Here is a 26802-nt window from a genome sequence, read left to right as displayed (position 1 = left end):
CACTCCACTTCAGTGGACTGGGTTTGGTTCCCGGGTATGGACCTACACCACTCGTCTGTCAGTGGCCGTGCTGTGGCAGAGGCTCACATACAAAAAGAGGAAGATTGGTAAGAGATGTAAGCTCAGGGCGAATCTTCCTTGGCCAAAAAAAAAGGGCAGACTTCAAAACAGCTGATTAACTTCCCACTTACATCAAGATCTAGAGGCCTTCTCCCAGGTTGGGTCTGGTAGCATTCAGAAGCCAGGCTGTCAGTTACTCTTGGGGACATAGTTTAAATAAAGCACTAATATGTAAATCGATGGAGCCATGTGCCAGCATGCTGCCATGCGTGGAGTTCCTCATTTAGGATATTTTTGAGCCTGTCCTCCAGGAGAGAGCTCCTCACGTTCTGACTGTAAGGTGCTATTCATTTTGCAGGGCGCTGGACGTGCTCTTACCTTGTCTTGCCTAGAGTTCTAACTGCCTGGTGTCACTGCTTTCACAACCCCTGGAGTCAAGAAATTATTTCAGACTGAGAGTTCAAGCCTGCCCTGGGTTGTGTTTTCTATGATGAAGCAAATTAATTAATCTATATTAATCCAACTGGACATGACAAAGAGAAAAGGGACTTCCCTAATTCAGTGATATTCTTATAGATTACTTGTACAGAATTGTTTTCAGTAGAAAAATATTCACGGCCTGGACAGTCACAGCTTTTTGTTTAATTTTCCACTGGATGCCATGACCATAATATACTGTCTCCATTTGGAACGGCTGTGATTTGAAACTAGGCTTTATTTCTCCTCATCTTTCTCCCAATAAAAACATTTACTGAAACTCTACTATTTGGAAATAAATGCTAAGGGCAAGACAGAGTGAGAACCTCAAAGACCCAGACTTTCAGCAGCCTCCTACAGCTACTCAGACATCTCCAATGAAAGGCAGAGTGTAAGGTGTGACCAACAGAGGCATAAATACAGTGCTAAGGCAACAAGTGGGAAGGGAAGCTGGAACAATTTGGGAAGGCAGAATTTAAGCTGGGCCCTTAATGGATGAAGATGCGGGACTGCAGACATTCCAGGCTGAGGAGCTACTTTGCATAAAGGGCCTCGCGAGTCAGATTTGTCTAAATCAGTTATCATCAGCCGGCATCCTGAAGCCTGAAAACCATGGGTATTTAAATGTTTTTTGGAATTTCAATGTCTTCAGGCCTCAGGCTTCTCCATTTCTCCATAAGTCCCAATACATCCTATTCTCTCACACACTATGGCTTCATTTATTTAACTTACCCACCTGTTCCGCAAAGGCATTTCACTGCAGACACGGGTGTAAGTGGATTGCTTGTGGTCAAGTAGTGAGTTGTGAAGAGTCAAGTGAGAAAAAAAAACAACAGGAAAAGAAGAGGGCACACTGGTGGCAGGCTTGACAGATTAGAGCACTTGCTCCAATCCAGTGGGGTATGGATCCAGGACCTTAATCCTCTCAGGGAGTGGTATTAGCGAAAAACGCTAATAATGAATGCAGGAGAACCTTCAGTGCAGCATTACCATTACTAATAGGAAAACGGAAATCATCCAAATGTTCATCAACAGGGAACTGCTTAAGTCAATAACTGATTATTTACACAATAGGATACTACAGAGCCAGTAAGAAAAAAACACCATGAAGACATAGAAAGATCTCTTGGATAAATTACTTAAATTATTTAAAAATCAGGGTGCAGAAGAGTATATATAATAGGCTCCCATTTATGTTTGCATATGCATACAAACTTCTAGAAGGATACATAAAAATTGTTAATATTGGTTATATCCAGGGAGTGAAAAATGAGGGTAGGAAAAAGAGAAAAACTTACTTTTAATTTATACTCTTTTGTAACTGAGTTTCTTTTTAACCAATGATGCATATGACAATGATGATGATCACAGAAAAGTACTAAAGAATACTTATGCTACTTTCCAGGGCTGGCCTGCAATTTAGTATGAGGACCAGTGGTTAATGTTGTAAAAGGGGCAATAGGGACTAGAAGTTCAATTTAACAACTATTAAACAGATTAATTTAATAAGTAGATACTGGATATGTTATTATTCCAATCCTTGAGCAGTTAACAATAGAGTGTGGCAGCAAGTTAAGACAAAGGGAAAGACAACAGACATGATGTGAAAGTGTGGGGAAGCTAGGCGGTCAGAGCAGACTCCCTGGTGGAGGGCAGGATTAGGGTTTGGATTGGCAAAGCAGAAGATGCACAGAAAGGGCAACACAAGGAGAAAACAAGAAAACAATATAGTGAGCCCTTCACTTGACAAGTGGACATCTGTCTTTCTTAATTCTCTTTCAGAGCTGATTAGTACTGGAAGCAAAAAGGAATTTCAAAATCTGAAAATCCCAACCCTTCACAGTCACCCTTCCAACAAAGACTTTAAAGACTGAAGCTATGGGGACCAAGACCCACGAACTAGGCTAATAATGAGAAAACAGTAAGGAACTGCCCCCTCACATGCATGCCTGAATGTGTACACGTGCACTTTAAAACAAATTCTGATCTCCTTTTCTTTGTCAGAGGTAAAAAACTTTCCCACATATTTGAATAATATTTGATTAGAGCCACCAACCTCCCTTTTTAAAGGATTGTTCTTTACCAATATGCTTGCTTAGTGCTCTATCCTAAGAACCTTCTTGAGAATGTCCTCTTTGCAAGTGTGGGGATGAGAGTAAGTAGAAGAGAATCTTCTCCCTAATCAATAGGCTTGCTCTCTCTTATCTTACTGGACCCCCAAAGTGGAAGGGCCAGCGGCCTCAGAGAGGTCTTTCCTGTAGATTCAGATCCTGTTCTAATAGAAACAGAACAGCCTATTCACTTTATTTTTCTAAATGCCAGTTTACCCAAGATGACCGGATACCTTATTTTTCAGTAAGATTATCCTTTTTTCAAATCTCCTACCTCTTTCTTAAGAAATTATGTTAGATCAGACTATTTCTCTGTGTCCGTTTAGTCTACCTGGTCAACCTAGGCTTGACTGCTACCAGTCTTGGGGAATTAACCGTGTGTGCTATAGTATCAATATAGCAAGGAAACACAGCCAGTTGTTTTAGAAAATGATCATAAATAATCTGATTATTTATCACCAGAAAGAAAATATTGAAGCACTTTTATTACAGAAACCCATCAGAGGGCATAGGCAATCTAAAAACAACTGAGAAAATATTAAGAGACCAAAAAAAAGAATATTACCCTATTCCTAAGAACTTTCCTGCTGACATCATAAAACAGTCTCTTCAATGGCAGGACATAATACATCTCACATCATGGGGAATCCTAGGTCTTGGTGGATTTTTTTTCTTAATTTTATTTTGTGTAGGTCCCAAAGTAAAAGTTAGAAAACTTAATGTGCAAGGGAAGGGGGGATCACAGAAGCACAAAAGCAGTGGCTTCCAAGTGGCCCATGTGGCAGCCAGTGAACCGGATAATCAGGAACCAACCAGGCCCAGCTGCTGATCAGAAAACAGGAAGTGCTGACTTATGGTGGACCAGAATTCTGCTCTGGTAGCTAAGGGTAAAGCACAAAGTTCCTGCTCCCTTTTCAAGCCACTCCTTGGCTTTCCTCAACTTGGAGAGGGTACCCCAGCTTGGATCAGGAGCGAAACCAGAGCAGCTATGCTAGATGGGCACCTGGCCTCACACCAGCATGCTTGTTTCTTGACTTGGCTCTCAGCAACCCCAGTGCAAACATTCAGCATTCCACGGCTGAGGCCACACAAGGAAGCCATCAGGTGGAAATGGCCACAAAAGTACTTTCCCACACTGGGGAAAACAGGCAGGAAGAGGAGGTGGGCCAAGGTCAAGAACAGGGCAGGGAGAAGAGAGCCTCATGAATGTTAAAATCCACCCAAAGAGGGGAACAACTCACAGATATTTCTGTGTATATCAACCTGAGAAAAGCCATCTTCTAAACAGAAGTTTCACACATTCTCCTGAATCACTTCCTCCTTGTCATTCCCCAGGCCATGCCAAAAGAAACTGAGACGCTATAAAGATTTGTGGTTAAAGGAACAAGCTCCAAAAGATTTGTGGACGTTACCGAAAGAGCCTCTGAAGTGACGGACAGAGCAAAAAACCAAGAATTGGAAGAAATATGACCACATGCCACAAGACATCCACGGGAAAGCACACATGCCAAAGAACCAGAGAGGCTCCCCAAAAGGACCCTCTCAGCAACCCTCTCAAGGAGAACTAGCATATAGAACTTTCTACATAATTGCTTTTCAGGCTTGTCTCCTGAAAAATCCTTCAGTGAATACCAAAGTCAGCAAAACAACGGGAATTTTTATATTGATCCTATAATACTGGCAGGTCTGTGAGCTACAGGCCTCAGTCAGGGAAAACACATAAAAAAATACTGCCACTGGGGATAAGAAGTTTTTATCTAATGTAAGTGATGCAGAAAATAGGCCCATTTTCTTCCTTTTTCCAGATAGCAGACTTATTTTTTCATTACACAATCCCCATTTTTATGGCAATTATGAACGGACCAGCTTTCAATGAGCACATTAGGGCCAGCCAGCACAGCACAACCTACTGGGCAGCCTGTACCTTGGGGACATGGGGTCTACTTACAGGGCAAAGTCTTCGATGCCTTGACTTGTATCCTGGGCCTCCAAGCTCCAAACCTCAATCCTTGTTCTAACAGGCTACTTGCTCACTACTTTCAGATTTGATACTTACTGTTCTGTCCCAGGCATGAATTTACCCTACCACCGTTACAGTTTCTGCCCATCATGTCACCCTGCAGTAATGTCTCCCAGCTGATTCAGTCACTGGTACTCTGGCACCTGGCCACTTCAGGGAGGCAGCATGCCCCCTCAAAGAGAGATGTATTTTCAAAACATGCTGTTTGTTTCCAGATGATCAATTTCTCTATAAATCAAATATACAATATAACTTACTTGTTCAACGAACATACCAAACACCTATTATTGTAAGACTGTTAGTGTTGAAGGAGTAACAAACAAATAAGGCACTGCCCTCACCCTCAGGGAACCTGCCCATGACTAACGGACCACACTGGGTAGATTCAGCCACTCCATCGAAGCCATATTATGGAACCAAAGCACAATAATAACAATGCCTTAGAGTCACTCTAAACTTTATGGTTTTGAAAAGGCTATCATATATATTTTAATATTAATGATCTTAAGTCAAATTCTCACTACTGAATTGAAAGAGATCCTTAACATCATTTAACCAGCTTTATTTGTGCTATCACTATTTCCCTCCCCTTTAATATACCCTCTCATTAACCTTCCTGTGCCCAAAAATTCAGGAGGCATCATGCTTCTATTCCATTCCTTATCTCACATATTCATTATCAAGTCCTCTTTGTTCTGCCACCTTGAAATTATACACTTCTCTCCATCCCCACTGCTGTCACCTTACCCAAGCCATCATCAGATCTTACCTGAATTACTACAGCAACCTCCTAGTTGGTTGACCTGCTTCCACTTATGTCCATGTACAATCTATTTTCCATGTAACAGCCAGTGATCAGGGTGCTCAGAGCATGCAAGTAAGTCATGGTGAATTTGGTTCCAGCAACTTTTAGTAGGCCTAGAACCCTGGGCAGTGATGTAACACGTAGGAGAATGAGGAACAATTTGAATTTGACAGTGCCAGTGACCTCATAACATCACTCCTTTTTGAAAAGGCAAGAATGAATTACTTTATAGAGGGCTCAAGGAAGACAGCTGTAATCATTTGGATGTATGCCACTTGGAGACACTACAGAATGGCCACTACACATAGTGACACATTCCAGAGGGTACGGAATGAGAAATAGAGGAAGACCAACGATGAATTCAGTAGCCTTAGTGAAGAATGACATGGCACAAAAGGATTTAAAGAATGAAGCTGGGAAACCAACAATACCCAGCCACCAGGAAGACATTAACCCTATTACAAGTGATGAGACCAGTGAAGAATTCCATGCACACAGCAAGGTCTTGAAGGGAAAAGATCTCGCATTATCTCAGCCCTGATACCATTTGTCTGGTGATTTGAGAAGACTGAGCAATAGAGATGAGGGTTATATTTAAATTGTTTGTAAGTTTTCAAGTTCCTTCTCCACCACTTGTGTTAAGTCTGGCCTATATACAACTGGCATAGTTTTGTGACTGTGAAAGATGTACCTGCCTGTCACTATTCTTGGTGTCTCTTTCATTGAAAATAAACTGATGTTGTATTTGGATAGGCAGAGAAACTTATATATATAAAAGATCTAAAGGGAAGACATGACAGAAAGCAATTTCACCAGCCCCAAACTGGAGTAAACCATTACTACGGTTAGTCAGGGTTGGTTTGTCTATTTTCTGTACCGATTTAAAAATGGTTACTTATTTTAGCATTCCAGTACTGCGTTGGCACTAAGACCACCACATCAGAGTAGAAACTGTCAACAGGCTATTTCCCAGAGTCTGGATAAGTACACCCTTAGGTAAAACAGCAACACTGCAGAGTGTTTGAAGGGGGTCGGTCCATTAGCATCCCTCTGGCATTTTAACACGCACAGAATCCAACCCATTCTTGTACCACATTTCAGGGTGGGTGAGCCCCTTGCTACAAACTCAGTCCCTTTCATAAATCACATGTTGCTGGGGGTTTAAGATGGAATAAGTTTGCACTGAACCAATGCTTAGCTATTACTACAAAGGAGTACGCTGCTGGCAGGAGAGTCTGCCTGGAGGCAGTGGATCGATAACTAGAGCAGAGAGAAGAAGGCAGAGCCCTGACCGCAAGTCCCACTGGACAGAGCAACTTGAGGACAGAGATCCAGTCTTGTCTCTTTAGCCCAGAACCTCATAGGTGCTCAGCACTCACTAAACGCTTGTTGAATTGAACTGACAGTTGTAAAAAAAAAAAGAAAAAAAAGCCCAGGGGTGGAAGCTTGGTGAGTGGGAAGGAGACTAGAAAAATAAGGGTTTTGAGGTATTAGAGTAAATAGCTCTGGTAGGAAATGAGTGGAGAGAAAAAAATTACAAAATTTACAAAACATAGAGAACCAAATGTCAAAACAGGATCCCACAAACATTTGATTCATACAGAGGTGTGCACGTGTGTGTGTGCACACAAACACACATGCACACACACACGTGCACACAAGCATGGGCAATACCAATGGGGAGGGCTGGCCCGGTGGCACAGCAGTTAAGTGTGCACGTCCTGCTTCTTGGTGGCCCGGGGTTTGCCGGTTCAGATCCCGGGTGCGGACATGGCGCCGCTTGGCAAGCCATGCTGTGGTAGGCATCCCACATATAAAGTAGAGGAAGATGGGCACGGATGTCAGCTCAGGGCCAGTCTGTCTCAGCAAAAAGAGGATTGGCAGTTGTTAGCTCAGGGCTGATCTTCCTCAAAAACAAAAAACAAAAAACAACCAATGGGGAACTAGAACTCGCCAGAGCAACTGGAGGGCAGAAGGGGTTTGGGAGGTGCCCTGTTTGTTTTAGCCTCTGCTCCCAGGACAGGGGGCAGCTGGGGGAGCCTGGGGCAGCCAGTGGGCAAACACCAGCTGGAGGCAGCACTCAGGCCAGGAGCTCGTCTGTGGGCGATGCAGGCCAGGCACTGGGCTCCACACTTCATTCCTTTGTCTCACAGGAACACGACAGATGAATCCTCTTCGCTACTTCCGGAGGAGATCCCATCTAGTCCTATTTCCTAATAGAAACCAAAATTTACCTGACAATTCAGCTTGCTTTTATCATCTATATATAGCAATGAAAGAGCTGCTCTCTATAAATAGGTTTGCAAAACCAGGCTGTGCCTTTTGCAAACATTAAAGTGGAAACGGCCCTGACACAGATCAATACTGCTTGCCTATTTCCCTGGGCTGCTCTGTTTATTTTTAGCCCCTACACAGAGCCCAATATTTGTAGGAAAAACTATATCATCTTCAAGAATATTACCGACTAATGACCTAGGCAGAAAAAAATTTACATTTACTTTATTCCTATCATTCCTTTTTTATAGGAATAAATTCAGACTCGGCAGGAATTTGTTCTACTACCTCATTACATAGATTCAGGCCTTTGGGGAAGGAGATCATGAAGCTTATAAAATTCCATACCTCCTTTATTACTCCCTGTTTTCTTCCATTTGCCAATTTATCTAAGAGTTCAGTTCTCTATTCCACAGGCAAAGAAGTGCACATAAACCCACAGAAAGAGCTTTGGGTTGCTCAGAAATAGGAAGGAGTATGACCCCCTGCCTCACCTCCCTTTCCTGTACATCACCAGTTAGTGCATGAAGGAAACAGAGCTGCAAACCCCAGTGAGGAGCATCACGCGGTTCAGCAATATAAAAGGTGCCTTAGAAAATGCCCTGGAAGCTGAAGCACGTAATTGGAACTTGATTCTCTACAAGGGTTGCCTTACCCCTCTCTGTGTTTCCTGTGGAGTTCAGCATAATGCCCTCCCAAAGCTGGTGTCATTTAATGCTGGTTAAATAAACAAGTTTCTCCTAAACACAAATTGTATTATGATTATTTATTGCACACTGGAGTTCCCAATGAACTTGTGAATTCCCTGGGGGCCCAGATAGAGTTCCATCCTCACGTTTGCATCCTCAGAGACCAGCCCAAAGACTGGACTGACATGTGCTCAGGAAGTCTTGACTGAAAGATCAGATTATGTCATTGCGTGACCCCGGGTAAGTCATATAATGCCTTAGGGCATTTGTGTCCTCATCCAGGAGGTTTAACAGAGTCCATGACAACAGTCATCAATGGGTATGTGAGCGCCCTGAAGTTCTGGGCAAAATTTTATTGGCAGAATGTGTGTTTAATTTTTCTGAGAAGAGGGTACATAGCTTTTATTGTCTCAAAGAATCTGTGATTGTTCTCTGCCCCCAAAAGTTCAACATTTTTAGCCTAGGAGCAAGAGTCTCCAAAATTATTGGATCAGGAATCCCAACACTAAAAAGCTTTTGAACACGCATGCCATGCTCATGTACTAGATATGTATGCATGCACTACATTAGGTACATTATAAAACAAACATCCAAATGACAAAAGTATAAGGTAAACATGAAATAAACAATACTTTAAATATTTATTTTCTCTAAACATTTCCAAGAATACAAATTCTTTTTATTTTACTAAATAATCATTTTATCAAGGGCGATGTGACTGAATATGCTTCATGTTTAAAAAATTCTAGATTTAATTATTTGTGATATGTTAATTTGAAGGTCTAATTCTAAGTTCAAGTTATTTGACATAGCTGGGTTTTAACGGCTGTCGTAGTTTTAAGCAATAAAATCACACACAATGTAAACATTCCCAAACACCATTTTTCACAATGTTCTCTCTATAATACAAGTTTCTTTAAAATTCAGTTATTTTATTATTCTTAAAATGACACCTCGATCTCGGAAGGACAAATTAATTATGCTTCATTTTTTAAAAAAATAACCTCTAGGTAGCACACTACTGAAATTGCTTATTATCAGAGAAATGGTTAACAAAATATGGAACTCTTTCCTTTTTATAAAAAGAAAAATGAATATAATTTACCTAATTAAGAGTTGTCAAACTTACAGATATTTTTCAACAAGATAACCAGCAAACCTCTGTGATGTACAAAGATTTTCAGGGTCCTTTCTCAACTTAAAACAAAATATTGTATGGCTACTACTACACTGTATATTAAAGGTTTGCTTTTATAAAATTAACTACACAGTAACAACCTGAAGCAGTTTATGTACCTCTGGCTTCAACATCACTGCTGCTTATCTCTTGTAACTGTACCCTGGAATCCTTCTCTAAGAAACAGCTGCTCCTTAAGAGGAAACACTACTTGGTTTTTTTCATAAAATATTTTCATAAAGATTGTGAATGAATCTCACTAGAAAGAAGGACTTAGTGTATTTCATCAGTGAAACAAATGAACAAATACAATAGGTTAGATCTAACATCTTACTTGTAAAACAAGTCTTTTTTTTTTTGAGGAAGATTAGCCCTGAGCTAACGACTGCCAATCCTCCTCTTTTTGCCGAGGAAGACTGGCCTCGAGCTAACAACCATGCCCATCTTCCTCTACTTTATATGTGGGACGCCTACCCCAGCATGGCTTTTGCCAAGCGGTGCCATGTCCGCACCCAGGATCCAAACCGGCAAACCCCGGGCTGCTGAGAAGCAGAACATGAGAACTTAACCGCTGAGCCACCGGGCCGGCCCCTAAAACAAGTCTTTTGCCCTCCATAGCTGTTTTGATACAGTATTCGTTTCTTCAAGATTTCAGTAATATCTTCAATAATACTTTCAACAGCATTTTCTAACAAAGAAACTCATTTTATATAGATAGTTTTCAACACATTATCTTATCTGGTCTTATATTAGGAGGAAGAACAAGTGTTTCCTAAAGATATGTAGCTTTTTTACTTTTGTATACAAGTAAAACTCTTCAAAAGAGGCTTCAAACACCATTTAGTTTAGTGAAATTTTGTAAAAATTAGAAGGTGAATTTAAACAGTGGTTAAAAAAAATTTGCAAAGGTTATTCTCCATGTTTTTCCAACCACGGTACCTTCATATTATCATTAGAAAATTTCTCAAGGCAAAGTATACACTTCCTTCCAATATGTTCATTCTTAATGATATTAGATGTAAATCCATATTTCAGTTAGTCATCTCGATAGTTTTGAGATGTGGGGACCAACTTCTGATCAGAACTGATGGTACTGTTATTGGTTTTAACTCACAATTTGGCTAACAAAGAGCTTGTCCTAGAAGGACATGTCAACTCCATTTTCATATTGTTCTCTGTGCTAGCTTGCACAATGAGTGATACCAACAATACATATTTTGTTTTTATTTTTGCCAGAATCTTTTAAAGCTATTTACCTTGTTTTTTTGTTGATTGCTAGTTTAATTGAAACTAATTCATATTCTGCAAATTAATTTAACTGGACACATACAAAAACAATGCAACATGCTGTAGACAAGTGAGGGAACCAGTGTCAGTCCTTGCATGTTGAAGGAAATCCACTCATCCCTCAGAACACAGTGCCTTTTGACCTCAAGAACAGGGGAGGGTGTAAATGTCAATTCATATATTACATGTTAGTAAAACTTAATTTTTCTTATTTTTGAGGTATAAAAAATGAACAGAAGTTCCAGTATTTTCTTCCTATGCTCCAATGATTTATCTTACAAACTCTACTTTGGAAACCCTAGTCTAGATAAACTCTAGTACCATTTCCAACTCAAAAATTAAAAATTAATGGAGGTTCTGCTAGAAGGGCACTGGCTCTCATTGTTTGATTGTTCCAAGAACTCCTGGATAATCCCCAAACTTATGTTTCCTGGTAGCTCCGGAGAAACCTGCCGTCCAAAAGCCCGCTGCGTGAGAAATGAAGGCAGGTTACCTAGGTGAGTTTTCTTCTGCTGTCACCCAGAAGAGAGTCTGGTTGAATCCATCCACAACTGGGTAAGGTCGACAAGTCTCTGTCTCCCATTAGTCTACAGTCACATACCCCACAGAAGGACGGGCAATTTTCAGCCTCAACAAACATTAAAACATGTGATTGTGATGTGTCTCAAAGGAAAATTATTCAGCACACACAAATTTCACTTGGAAGCCTTGACAGCTGCAAGTAGGAGGGATGTGATGGGGTCATGTGTTTTCGTGGTTGCTTTTCTAGACAGCTCTATTTTGTGTGGGAAGAAGAAACAAATTGTGTTCTATTGTGGAAGGGAAAAGTCTTCTAAATTTAGAGTCTTTTATCACCTGGATTATTTTCTTTGAACATGGTTTTCTACAGCTGCCATGCCGAGGGGCAGGAGCAGGAAGTCCAGTGTGCTTGACTGAAGCCAGTGGTAACAAAGTCATGTGCCAGGCAGCGGTCAGACAACCCAGTCCTGTGACCAAAGCCTATTTCAAGAGTCTGAAAGGATAGTCATAAACGTTTAGGAGAAATGATTTGTATAGCAGCAAGATCTGGTTACCCTGAAGTAAAATCTCTTAAGGCGCCAACTTACAACAATGTAGGTAGGTTTTAAAAGAAAGACAGATAAGACCAAAAGATGATCTCCAGAATCGGTCCAGTCAAATTTCCTCCATGAAAACAAGCTTCTCTCTTGTTCTTTAAGAACTTCTAAGGAGATTCCGAAGTCTCCAATTCCTTTCAGAGGTAACCCACTCTCACAACCAGAGTCCTTCACAAAAGCTAAGGAGAATTCACCCTTAGGAAATTAAGTTGGCTGGCTAGGTCTGTGTTTGAGGAAAGGGAGGTGCACAGAATATAGACATCAGTCAGTGCTTCTTTCTTTGGAATAAAATTTTATTAATAAAAAGAAAGACAACAAGAAAAACAATCCAATCTAGGTTTTTTTTTGTATTTTAGCAATTCCACCAACGTTATGAGACAAGATAATACAGGGTTACTTGTATCTCACTTAAAATTATAATACCCTTGTTATTAGGTGTTTTAGAAAGTGACAAGATTGGCTCTTATAAATGATGTTTTTATTCATGCTACTACTTCCTTGCACCCAGGTTCATAAGTACTGGTATTGTATTTCCTATATGAAGGGACAGAGGTTATTAACTGTGTAAATCTTGACTGGGTTCCTGTTACACGTTTGCATACTGGATTCCCTCTGTTTATTTTCTCATGAAACTAGACCCTCCACACCCCACCAATCACTACCACCTCACTCCTCCCCTGCCCCTCAAAGTCTTGCTTCTTCTTGCAATAAAATATGAAGCTTACTGGTTACTCTTGCTTAGAATTTGTGATCAGACAAATTGTATTTGAGCTCTTCCATACAACACAGGTAAAAGAAACAGCCCAAATAGCAACTTAAAGAGATAACTAGTAACCTGGTGAGTACTGCCCTTGCAATTAAAAGTTGCCAACTAGGAAATTTTACATCTTTCTCCCTACAAAAAGGAAAAATAAACAGACTTAAAAGATTAATAGAATCATATAGTGTGAATGTCAGGACAGGTCTAGAGAAATGATCCACTTCCCTTCCCAGATGAGGAGCGTAAGGCCCAGAAAGGAACCTGGGAACTTACTCTGCATCCACCTCTAGTCAGAAGCAGAGCCAGATCCAGGCTCAAGGTTCTGACTGGGGTCGAAGCAGAATGGGGGACCTGGCCCACTGGTCATTTACATTGCCATCAAAGTGACATCTCGAGCAGTAACTAAAGCTAGATAACCAATTTTATAAGGTGGAAAGGAGTTCCATGAGGCCCACAAAGATTGAAATATTCATTAGTTATTTGTATATTCTTGAAACTAGAAAAGGGATTTTTCAAAGCAAAAACCTATTTCAGACACTCCTATATATTTTCCACAGTATTCCCCCCAACCTCTGTCAACTGACAGTCTCTGACAGAGACCCAGAAAATGAGCTAACTCTATAGCTCACAACTAGCTGGCTTCACGACGGGCCAGAACCAGGCATACCTAATGGCGCAACCAGGCCCAACTGCCACATCACTTGTGTTGTGTCCAATCAGAAGCCAACAGACCTCTTACTGCCAACTGGAAACTACTCCCAGAATTTTGATTCCAGAGGGATGTCTGCAAGAGCTGTGCTTCCAACCCCTTTTCCAACATACCAGCCCTTTTTGCCCAACAGGAATAAAAATCTAGGCTCTGTGTTTAAGCTGGAAAAGGAATAAAGACTAAAAACACTGTCAAAACACTTTTGCATTGAGCCTCCACACCTCTTACCTCTCCTCTTGAAAGTTATAACCTGCATGAAATGATCCTAGTTCAAAGCAGAATGTATTAATCTGCATTAAGGACCTTTGAAAACAGGAGCCTAGGAAGGCCTCTGAGATTCAAGCAATGAACCTATCCATGCAGAGTACACGGAATCCACAAGCCAGGGTACTTCTGTGAAGGACTCTGTGCTGGAAGTGAACAAATGCTCGGTGCTCTAATGACAGATTCGAATGCAATCACCTCGGCATGCCTCCATCTACTCATCCAAAGAACTGGGAGCTCTCTGGGCTTGTGTTCAACTGCTTCATCTAGATGAGGGCACGGCTTCTCTCAGAAGCCAAGGTTCCATCTTGGTCTGGCCACCCAAACAATTCTCTCTCATTGGGCCAGACACAGGACAGCGTTGCTATTTTTCCCTAGCCTTGTATTTAAAAATTAGAATATGCAAATGTATGCAAAATTAGGTACATTCTGTGGAGAAAATTCCCACTTACAAATAAAAATCTTTCTTAAATTTTCCAAAAAAGAAAAGGAAAAGGTAACTGGATTCCCTAAAACTATACTTTTCCCTCATATCCTACACCACCTCACTTTCAAATAGGAAGATAAATGAGATTTTAAGAGAATTCACTTTTAACTGGTTGCTTGTTCCTTGTTAGTGATTTCAAACACCAGGTAAATTGATAGCTATAGTTATGACTGTACATAGCTGATACTGTTTCCCATTTATACTTTTAGAATGTAAAGGCTGCCATTTTAATTGGTATTCAGAGGTCGGCAAACGTGCAAACCCAAGCAGTTCAATTATTTTGCCAAACTGGGAAAGTGAGTTACCTAGAAACAAATGGGAGTGACAGATTAAAAGGCTATTCTTGCTAATACTTTCAAATTGGGCTAAAGTTAGTTATACCCTGTTGAGTCCTTGTACTTAGAACGAACAATGCAGCAAGCATGGCGAGACATACTGCTTGGGCCTCTAATCTTAGCTGTGACATTTCCTGTCTCATGTTCTACCATCAATAGTGACCTACTTGCTATACCATGTGATTTTCCAACTAGGGCTTTTGATGCTCACACATGGGAAACACAATTATTTTTATATTTAGCACAAAATGTCGCCATGAAACATTTCAAATGATTTCCAGTTCAAGATATCCACACTAATCTTGATTTGTGATAATCTTTTTTGCTCTGTTAGAAACATAATAACAGTTATGACTCACTAAAAACAAAGCTTTCACCTTTTTTTAAAGGAATGTGTGAAAATGCTAACTTATATTAGTATCTAGTAAATTGAAAACTAACTAGCAAAAAGTGAAAGAATCATGACCTGGTTACTTATCTTGTTTGAAAAACTGGACACAAATGATTTTTGTTGAAAGTGATAGGAAACAACTCTGCTAGTTATCATTTAGGTTTGAAATGTTCAGAAAAGTGAAAATAACTTACTAATGATGATAAAAGAGTAGACAAAAACTAACACTCCAAAATGGAATAGTAGTTTCCAAAAAGACAGAGCCACAGGAGTTGTTAGGTAAAAAACTATGGGCAAAACTAAAAAGCTCACCAAAAAACAATGCATAATAAGATTACAAATACCTAGCAAGAGAGCCTTCCAATATGACAAAATATGTCTGACAGTAACTCAGGAAAGTTGATTTACTAGGCAAAGTAAAACTGTCATACACAGTTTTCAAAATTAAGAAGAAAGCCATCATTGCAAATTTATGTATGTATGTGATGGCAAAAGACTGTTCAAAATTTTGTCTTTTCTTGTTAGCTTTTATCCACAAACCCTAAAGAAATGAACAACAGGTCCTACATTCTAATGAACTACACTTGTCTACTGTCACTTGTGAATTAGCAAATTCTCAACACTCAACCAAATCTCCAAAACAGATGTCAGGAGTCTGCAATACACCTATTTAAGTGAATTTCCAAAACTCTGTGGCTACACCAGCTAGAAAGCAGCTGCTTTAGTGAATCATAAAAGACCTTTCAAAGCACAGTGTTCACACATGGAAAAGCACATGTTCTACTTTGCCTCTGCCAAAGAAGCCTCACTGCCATCCCCCCAAGTACTTAGGAAATATTCCAGCAATGTGTGTGTACCCATTATGGATTCCTTCCCATTGCTACTGCTTTTGCTATACATCTTCTATAACTTCATGCTGTTTCCCACCCACACAGCTTACAAAGCAAAAAAAAAAAGAAAAAGAAAAAGAAAAAAAGAAAGCCTTTGTTGAGCCATAAAAGAGCCAATGTACTGTATATGAAAACTACCCTGTCAAAGGCAAGCTCTCAAGAGCTTACATAGATTGTGCACCTAACTTACATAATAATGACACATTGACCCAGCCCTTTAATTACCGATCTCATTGTCACCTGGACCCTTATAGGCTCTTACCCAATTATACACCCAAATCTACTTAGGTTATAAAGTGAGAAAGAGAGTACCCCACCAGGACACACAGGAAGAAAGTACAATGTGAACAACATCAAAACATCCTCTTCCCTGTCTTCCCCCTTCAGTTTTTTTCTGACTTGACTCTGATGCAAAACATAAAAACAATCTGGAAGAACCAGATTAAAAATTACTCTCAAACATATATGTATTCTATTCACCATAAAATTTAGATCTGCTTTTGGAAATCTGATACAAGAAGTTTAGCTGAGGAGTATATTTCATAGTAAGCGACTCTACAGGTTTTCGTGATAGTGGGGACCCCAGGAGGCAGAAAACCGTGTCAAGTGGGTTTAGACTGATACTTTGCACAGAGAGAGACACCTTAGCTTGCAAGGTCACCTGGGGAAAGATCCAGGGAAGATGAGGAGGTGGGGGGAATGTGAAGTTCTTGTCAGCGTTGAAATGATGATTTATTTAGTTGGGTTGTAAAGTCACACTGCAAGCTTCAGAAAATAATGGCTCACAACATATTCAGTAAATGACATAGCAACCCGCAGAAGGACAGAGAAAGAAAGAACACAAAAGCAAGTATTTTAGTGGAGAAGGTTCTGAGCTGAAAGACAGAGCAAAAGGACTTTGGAGGAAGGCACTCTGCTTCATTTCTGTCAATCTCTTCCAAATCAATATGTGAGGTAAAGCTATTTTTCAATTTGCACCTTCATAATTATTTTAGAATAATTAAGAACAGAGTACTAAGAATAAATCATTTTAGTAGATACATGAGTTCAAATGAAAAATTATGGGTAAGCAGAGAAAACAATTTTACTTTAAGTGAATTTACCACTTCAAATTATCATGCAATCATAATTCTCCCAATTTACAATTTATCCTTATATGTATACCCTCATTTTTTAAGAGTTTATGCCCAATTAAGGGAGTTGGAATCCTTAAAACTATAATCAACATAAAAAATAAAGCTGAGTATTACTCAAATTTCCTTCTTGTGCCAAGTTCTCTTGACCTCTTATGTAACACTACTGTAGTAAGCCTATCTTTTCTCCAAAGAACTTTGATATCTATATCTTATTTTATCCTCAAAGAGAGAAAGAAAGAAAAGCAAGCTTTGTTAGTTTTCAAGTTTTATAGGAAAAAAATCTAAGGTGCATGTACTCAGCTCAAACGACAATTGGCATCTTACTGTACTCCTAGTGTAGGAGATAAAGACTGACTATGGATCATTAGAGGTCAAAACTGCTACATATTCATTTCTTCATTAACTTATTCACTTGATTACTCATTCAATTTACAAATACAGACAGGGTCTCTGCCCTCATGGAACCTATATTCTAGAGGGGGAGACAGAGAAAAACAAGTAGACAAAGAGGTAAATTGTATAAGACTGTGCCTAGAACCTCAAAGAAAAGAAAAATGAGGAAGAAACAAAGAACTGGGTGGGGGAGGTCTCCTATAACAGATTAAATGGGATAGTCCTGAGAGGTTCCATGAAGAGGAGCCCTGAATGGAGAGGATGTAGCCACAGGAACCGGGGATGTGTGATCCAAGCAGAGGGAACAGCAGATGCAAAGGGTCAGAAGTGGGAATAAGACGGGCTTGTTAGACAAATAACAAGGAAGCTAGTGTGGTTGGAAAACTGAATGAGGGCAAGAGGGTAAGTAATGAGGTCGCAGAGATGGGGTGAGCCCATCACTTAAGGCCCTGCAGTCGTCTTGGGACTGTCTTCCAAGGCAAAGGGAAGCCATGGAGAGCAGGGAAGGGACATGAGCGGATGAACCTGAGTCTAAATCCCAGATTAACCACTCAGTAGCTATGTGACGTAAGCAAATTACTAGCTACTCTTGGATGCTAAATTTCTAATTTATAAAAGGGCACTCAATAAATAATGGCCAGTTACAATCATCAGTAATTTTATCACTATTGTTAATGCTATGATATGTAAGTAAAGTTAATAAAATTTTTTTACATTCAAATAGGCCTATACTGCAAAATAACATATCAGAAATATAGAATTACTGAGCACTAAACAAATTATTTTAATCTTTTTTATTCAATAATGATCATATATTTATTGAGTACAAATAGACATAAATTAGTGCATTCAAATTCATTAGGGTTTATTGTGGTTCTAATCAGAATAATTATTGATCTAGGCTCATTTCTCTGTCCTTAATTAGCATGCATTGTGGCTTTTCTTTCTCTGTCAACCTAATCTTGCCATTTTGTATCCAGAAATGTGTAGCAGCTCATGGTACCTACCAACTACACAGCAGTCATAAGGGCAATTTCATGGTTACCTTCCAAGTCACAACGTGTAGCAGACACTTACAATTGCCTGACAATATCTCTTGCTCCTTGACTTCCATATACATACTTCTTTCTTACTAAAAGAATCTCAATTTTGTTCAAATTCACCTCCCCTCTCCCGCAGGCAGTGATGGCAATCTTCTCACTAGTGACTGATTTAGAGATGGGTTTGTGATGCTGTTCTGATCAATGAGATGAGAAGAAAGGTCTTCTCAGATTCTTCTTGGTAATGTTTTCATACTCTTCAAAAGGAGACCCAGGAAGGGGGTATCCATTTTCTGTGCTCTAGACATTGGCATACCCACAAGTGACATCCAAATGACTGCAGCCATCTTGCAAACAAGAAAAGAACCTGTCTTAGAGTGAATTGGTCCCTGAGGACAACAGAGGCAGAGAGATGAAAGGAACCTGTATCCCTGATGATGCCATTGTGTCACTGAATCAACCAATCCTGCTGTCTGTCTGCCCTACTTCTCACATGAGAAAATATACTTCCCTTATTGTTTAGGTCGATTTGAGTTGGGGGTTTATGTTATGTACAGAAGGTCTCCTAGCAGGTGTAACATATTAACTCCACATGAAAATTTCCCTTTGGCAACATCACTCATTTCTTTGTGTCTGGGAAGGTCTTGGAATGGAACTAGAACTTCTGACTCTAGCTCAGTGAACTCCAACAATCCTGGATATGGGATGATACAGCATTTTAACTTACAACACTAGGACAGTCACCTGGAAAAGCCCAAGGGAAAAACACCCTCAAAATCACAAAAGGAAGATGGTACTCTGGCATGGGTAGCTGGTACCAAATGGTCCCTGAGTGTGGCTTTCCCAACCTGTTTAAAAACCTTGACTTTCACCTCCTGCCTGCTTAGGACATCTGTTTTTCACCCCAAACCTAAATGAAGTAAACCTTTCATTGGTCTTTTTTTTTCCATAAGGCTAAGAATTCTGAGCCCTTATCCAATTACAAGAATTTCAATAGAGACCACATAGGACTAGCACAGATCCCAGGCACAGGCCAGATGTTAAGGAAGCAGAAGCAGCTTCACACTCCACTGGACAAGAGGATTAAGGGGCAGAAGCAATCCAGAGGAGAGGTACAAAATTGTGACTTGTAGTCAGGAGGCAGACCTGCCTGAAAAGGAAGGGGGAAATACCATGATCATCAAAGGACAACAGCTGTTTTTTTCTAGCTATGTAGAGTTACTTTAAAACTGAAAATATTAGGGACCAGTAAAATAAAATACCCATCTTACAAAAAAAAGCATATATGATAACTGACTGTGGAGGGAAAGGATGGAGCAGGATTACTGCTTGAGGAGCTGCCAGTTGGGGCTGGGAATCAAGTAAAAGATTACATAAATGTCTAATAGTTCACAATAAGCAAAAAAGCAGTATGGCTCGAAATCATTCCAGTCTAATAAGCATTTTTCCTACAAGAAAATTGTGGAATTATAAATTTAGCACATAATGGGGAGCAGAAAACGTAATGCACACAGATATCATAATTTGTACAGTATTTGAGAAACATTACTTAGAAAATGGGGTGAATATTATAACTGGTGAAAATTTGCTAAGAGATCATAATTAAAACAGAATAGTACATGGTGCCTTAGCTCTGGAAAGGGTCACTATCAGGATTCCAGTTAGTGTCTTCATTATAAATCTGCAGCGAAATGGAAATTCATTCAATGTGCGGATGGTCTCTAACTACGTGACTTAGTCAGGGGCAGGAGAGTGGCAGAAAAATATCTGGAGCGATCAGAAACAACACAATGTAAGGAGGTAGACCAGGAAAAGTAACCTGAAACTAGAAATAAAAATTAAGTAAAATAACTGAAGGAGAGAAAACTGCAACTCACTGGCAATAATTCTGGAGGGAAAGAAAAAAGTGACAACTGTTGACATCAGCTACAAGGTAGCTCACAAGAGAAACAGACCATGCTTGGTCAGAACAACAAATGAAGAACTTATCAACACAGGCGCATCAGTCCACATGTCTTGTTTTTAAAGAAATTAAGGAAGCCCTGCCCTTCTTTTCCTCATTCTGTGGACACCTGTCTTGATTTTTGTAGAAAGTCCTCTCCTTGGTATAATGAATATGTGTTGCTAGTAGAGCCCTGTAATCTACCCCCCAACCCCTTACCCACCCCCCCGCCCCGGGCTAAGTGGCTTTATTAGAGAAAGCCAGGATTACGAAGGATTTAAGAGTTGGCATTAGGGCCTTTCTTCTTGCCAAAGGTGGGCACAACATTGACAAAGTGCAGCTTGTACAGCATCCGCTGCTTGCCCCGGCCTGTCTTCTTTTTCTCCTGTTTGGCCACCTTCGGAGCTTGATCTCTTACTTTCCCAGCACAGGCCAGGGAACTTTACCTCCAAGCTTGTGGCCAGATAATTCCAGAGTGGTCAGAGCCTCCACCCTACACCGGCCTAGGGTACCTAATCCTCTAGGGGCGTTCCTGCCAGGAGCACAACTTGATCTCCTGGAGTGATGCCCTCTGGCGAGGCTACATGAGCCTTGATTTGTGGGTTCTCCTGGCTGGTCACCTTGAGGGTGTGTAGCTCCTGGGTGTGGACAAAAAGCTGCATGTAAGGAGTGAACCAAGGCCACCACTGACACTTCCATGAAGATAGAGTCAAGAAAGAGCTGATCTTGTTTTTTAATAACAGAAAAAATGAGCAGGAGATGGTAAGAGTGATTAGGCAGGTAGCGGGGTGGCAAGTAAGAGTAAGGTTGGTGAAAAGTGAGGTTGTGTGAGCCTCATTACTTTTGCACTGTGTCAGGCCATCAGAGCCTGTAATATCCCAGGGAGAAGAAGCCACATTATTGGGATCTTTTTCTTAGTTATCAGAAAGACACTGGAATGCTCTAGGAAAGTCCTTTGAAAATGGTCAAAAATGCAGTTACTCCCGCAGAGATAAGATTCACACTGATTATAACAGAAACTTTATAAAGTAGAGGTCTCACCTGAACTGAAAGGAAAGAGAATGTTAAAGAAAGGAAGACACTATTGGAGGGTGGGGTTAAATGAAAGAGGGAAGTTGAAGTTAGGGAAATTTAGAAGTTGAAGGATGAGAACTTTCTGACTGTGAGAACTTCTGTTTGCGTAAGATAGTCTCGAAGTGTAAGAGGAAGCAGATTTGGTATTTGGGATGCTGAAAAGCAGATTTGAGAAAATGCCAAAGCTGGCAGAAGCTCCCTGGCTGCAGGGAAGGGGATGAGCGATGTGTTCCACAGACATTTGCCTCTACCCCTCACCTGAGCCTCCCTCAGTCCTCCCAGGCCCCAGCTCCCAGGTGAAAGCAGAAGCCCTGGGATATGCAGTGGCAGGTGCTCCTGACTTACAAGTTCCAAAAGAAACCAGTGTTTGAGTCCATGACCTAATCTAGGACTGCTCATCTTCTCTTTTGCCTTGAACATCTAAATAACTTTCAGATGTAATCACTCAATTTTCTCATGATATTTTCTTGGCAGATATGAGAAGAAAGCACCTATGTTAAGTGAGGCTTAATCTCCCAGATGAGACAGAAAATCGGGGTCCTTGATCTCTTGCAGTCCTTTAAAGCCCGTTAAGAGCTGACATAAAAGGGCTATGCTAATGGCCCTGACCTCAGGCAGTTATGCCTAATGCGGCTGATCTATAAACTCCACCTGGGCACACAGCCTGTACACAACCTCAGTAAGCCAGCTCTGACGTAAGAACTAGTGCTTACCTAAGCCATCAGACTACATCATAAACGTGACCATGTAGGGGGCACTTCTCGAACCAAAGGAGATTTATAAATGAAAAATATTATGAAAATTAGTCTGAGATAAAAATCTGCTGGAATTTTTTTTTCAATCTTCTCTTAACAAATATCAACTTTCCCCATTATGCTGAGCTCTGGATATTAGCAGCCTCTAGGCCCAGCACCAACTTGTTCCTCCAAGGCCCCCAACCCTCCCACAGCCAAAGCTAGCTAGTCACCTGCACTGGATGGTGAAAGGAATGAAGCCATCGGAGACTCTGAAAGATATGACAGTGAGGCTGTCCCAAGTCTCAAAGTGGGGCCCATGAGTCTGCCTTTTCAAGGTATGACAAAGTATGGGAACGAAAAAGAAACCAAGGGAGATGGCCTAGACTAGCGTAGCAGTTGGAGTCATTCTTGCAGAAGAAACGACAGGGAGGTGGTGAGTGGAGGCAAGGCAGGAATGAAGCAAAGGGACTCTGAAGATGGAGGGGGCAGCAATGGATGACAGTTATATGAGGTGCTGAGACTGGTGCCGAAGCCCAAAGTTTGGCACTAGGATTCAGTTGTTGCTACCATCAAACGTTTAGTGAATATCTTTGTGCATATCCTTTCAAAGGCTGGCAAGTGTTCACTTGTAATTCTTTGTAGCCTCTAGTGCACCTAGCAACTATTTCTTGAATACCCTTTCTTGAGGAGCTAAAGGTGAAAGGTGTGGTCCCTGTCCTCAAGTGGCTCCCAGTCTGGAGGGGGAGATTACAGGAGATAAGGGCTCTGTGGACAAGACACACCAGTCCAAAGAGGGACATGGAAAAGCTTCCCAAAGGCGCTAAGGCTTGAACTGCTTTTTGAGTTAGGTAGGGAGAGAAGAGGTGCTTCCTGTGATTGATACTCAATTACTATTTGTTAATTAATTTCAGTTCATTTTGATTTGTAATGATTACCTGGAAGATCATTCAAGGACCGGGAGCTAGTTCGTATCACCACTGTTTGCTGTTTTTGAGGAAGATTAGCCCTGAGCTAACTGCTGCCAATCCTCCTCTTTTTGCTAAGGAAGACTGGCCCTGAGCTAACAACCATGCCCATCTTCCTACCACAGCACGGCTTTGCCAAGCAGTGCCATGTCCGCACCCGGGATCCAAACCAGTGAACCCCAGGCCGCCAAAGTGGAACGTGCGAACTTAACTGCTGCGCCACTGGGCTTGCCCCACCAGTGTTTTTATTATTGTCAATTGAAAAGATCAATCTGTCCATTTTAGTGTCCAGGGAATAATCCTAAAAAATACTATACCTTACCTTTGGCTGAGGTGGGGAGTGAACTCATAGTTTTCCTAATTATGAGACATCTTGTTCTACTTATTTCATAGCAAAAAGTTTTAAAAGCTTTTGAAAAGATCACATTTTGCTCACTTGAAATATGTGTGTATATTTTAGCATAAAATACACTTGGCAGCTGCTAACATAATTGGATGGCAACGCCTTGCAAAAACTTGATTTCTTTTTAATCAAATTTTTAGAACCATACTGGGTTTCTTGCCAGTGCTGCAATAGTGAGCAATAAATACATCATTAGATCCATGGTGGTCTGATGACGGATTACTCAAAAGATAGTTCCAGCCAAGAAGAATAAGCCCAGAAGTCTCATTGTACAAAGATTAATAAAATATTGTTTAAAACATAGATACTGAATTAATATAACAGGGAAGAAAACACTGCAAAATAGAACAGAACAGCCATGGCTTTATAATGTAGTGATATTGATCATGGATTTTCCTAAGTACTCTAGAGCAGCCACACTATTATATATGCCTCTGATTAGACCCAGAGATGAGAAGGAAAAAGTTATAAAAAAAGAAACTAACCAGAGGAAGGCCTGCTGCAATAATAAATTATTTAAAGAAAGCAGGGCGAGTGGGTTGTGAAGACAATATAAAACAGAATCAATGCCCCCAAGAAACCCCAAACCATCAGCACCTCTATAAATTTCTTACCAACCTGTCTGACATTTTATGTGAGGTATTTCTTTCCCATCCCTCTTCCAAACCCATCCCACACCCCCACCCTTCACTTCTTGCCAGTTCTTTTCTCAGAGCTTAACATTTGTTTTTCTTTTGTAGCCCAGGATGCCGTCTTCAGTTATATTTCTCAACCTCTATCAGCAGACTGTCTGTAAGGCCACAGATGAGTGCATCTGTTACTTCATTCATCTGGATCTTAAACTCCTCACAGAGACTATAAGCTGGGAATATCTAATATGATACACTTATCAATCTGACTTTAATATTATCCTTCTTTTTTTTCCTTACTATTGGTATAGTTAAACTCACAAAGCTAGAGTAAAAATTCTACAGCTCCATGACTGTTCTATGTTAGAGGATGTCACCAGATCCAAAAAACTAAAGCGAAGATAGGAGCTTGAGAGGGCAGTTTGGAGGAAAAATAGTCAAAATGGCTAAAATATAAGTATTAGGAGATGTTAAAAGGGCAGATTGACTTGAAAAGTAAATTTTTATAAGTAGATTTCGTCATGGGAATAAGAGTAAGGAAAGAAGAGTCAAAAACTTGAAAAGAATTTGTCAAATTCTTTTTGCCAAAAGTATACTATGGTCAAAGAAAAAAGAGCAAGAATTGTTGCTTAGAAGCTTGCTATGACCCATGGCCCAGTTTCAAGAAAAGTAGCCTTCTACTGTAGTTATTAGGCACAAATCACTCCCATGTATAGTCAGGGGCTGTGATTACATCTTAGGCTTTTAAAATGTTCTAGGTCCATCCAATCATGCACACACTGGTCAAAGGAAATATAAGCAACTCTATTTTGCCAGCATAAAAACATTAGCAGCAGAACAAGACTCAATAGGCAAACGGAACAGGTCTAAAATACTAGCCCAAAGAATCTGACATATAGGCTTTGCTGCCTTTGTGCTCTATGACCTTTAGCAAATCATTTGCCATTCTGGGTCAAGGCTGGCTGGTTAAGATGAGGGTCACTGAACCAATGGTGAATCGTATATGGTGGTTAACTTTATAAAGGAAACTATTCCAAGGTCACATTCAATATAAAAAAAAGTTTGAAGAAAGAGGTAAAAAAAAATTGTAGATGATATGAATGACTAAGCATAACCCTATTATATCACCACGATGATAAATAAAAACAATTCAAAATGCAAGGCCTATTTCTCAGTTTTTGGTGTCATCTTTGACTATGAAAGACAGGATCTAAATATTATTATCCTTTTGTGGCTGCTGTTTGCTCATCTGTAACAAAGTGAGAAAAATCATCGTACTCAAAGGATTGTTAAGATAAGTGACCTATAAACATGCCTGCCAAGTGCTCCTTACAACAGAAATTGCTGCATAAAAGTCCCAGTAATGATCCAGTGGCCTGGAACAATCCAAGTTCAGTGTCCCAGCCTATTCATATCCTTTTGTCATCAGGGAAGTAAACATCCGGGCACCTCTGACCTCTGAGAAGTCATTTAGCTTTTTAGGTACTTGGATGGTAGAAAGAGGGAAGGGCAACAATTTCTGATAGATCCTTTCTCTTTTAAACCTTACCTGGAGTCTTAAATTGAGAACTATGCCAGCCTGAAATGGGAGAATAGAATCCAGATGTCAGTATCAAACTATAAATAAAAGAGCTAATTGACAATAATTAATAAATCAAAATTCACACTGATTTGAAAGGAGAGGTGGCAATCAATTCTGAACCTCTTTGTGATGCTGAAAAAAAATCTATCTACCCAATTGATTGAACAGCTCAAAATACTTCTAAGATGACTTTCTAAAAATGAGACTCCCTGGGCCTCTGAGTGGGTGGCCTGGGACACTCTCCTAAGTGAGAGGCAGACCAGCTACAGCTTCCCAGGAGATCCTCGACCTTGGATAAGTATGGAGCTGCTCTGAAGAGTCAAAGATGGCTACCACGGACTGGGATCCTTCTACCGTCCAGGGACATACGCCCAACAATGTGAGTTAGGACTGGCAAAATCACCCCAGAGCACCCCAGGAGCTCAATGGACTTGGAGCAGGGAATGGAGGGACTAAGACTGGGCTGGGGTCTTAAATTACCTTGCTTCCCCAGACAGTCTTCCTTAGAACTGGGGCTAACCTGGAATAGGGATAGTTGAGGAATCCAAAACGCTTGTGGTCACAAGAACAAAAGGTGCCATTATTGAGGACAGAAAGTTAAAGTGTTGCCTATAAATTTCACAAGGCTGGTAAATGCCACCTGGAAATTTTGGAACAATTGTTTGTTGAATCAACTCACAGACTATAATTGTCTTTTATATCATAAACACTCTTCCAGTGTTTCTCAAAATCTGGTGAGGGGATCCCTGGCATCAGAATCACTTAGGGGTGCTGGATAAAAATGCAGTAAGTCCCACCCCAGACTCCTGAATGGAATCCCAGAGACTGGAGTCCAGCCCATGAACTGAATATCTAAGGAGCAGATGATCCTTAGACATCAGATAATCCATAACAAGGCAGGAGAATTATTGTGTCTCTGTAGTCCAACTGAAATTTAAAGACATTCGCAGATTAGGGACTTGCATATTTTCCGCAAAATGTTTAAGTATCACAAAAATGAAAACAATACTTCTTGTTATGAGTTCTTTTTTTGTATGTGTGAGGAAGACT

General features: G+C 40.4%; 1 protein-coding gene and 1 pseudogene across 1 annotated transcript in view; both read right to left on the bottom strand.

The window, feature by feature from the left end:
• The window catches only part of MARCHF3 (membrane associated ring-CH-type finger 3), a 136367-nt gene that overhangs the window by 106866 nt on the left and 2699 nt on the right, over positions 1–26802 (bottom strand). The gene's annotated exons all lie outside the window — the stretch shown is intronic.
• LOC103557417 (ubiquitin-like protein FUBI pseudogene) lies at positions 20610–21163 on the bottom strand (annotated as a pseudogene).

The sequence above is a fragment of the Equus przewalskii genome, chromosome 13 (genome assembly GCF_037783145.1).
Source record: "Equus przewalskii isolate Varuska chromosome 13, EquPr2, whole genome shotgun sequence".
In the NCBI taxonomy this organism is placed as follows: domain Eukaryota; kingdom Metazoa; phylum Chordata; class Mammalia; order Perissodactyla; family Equidae; genus Equus; species Equus przewalskii.
The sequence above is the reverse complement of the archived record's forward strand: the minus strand, read 5'-3'. Positions and strand labels throughout refer to the sequence as shown.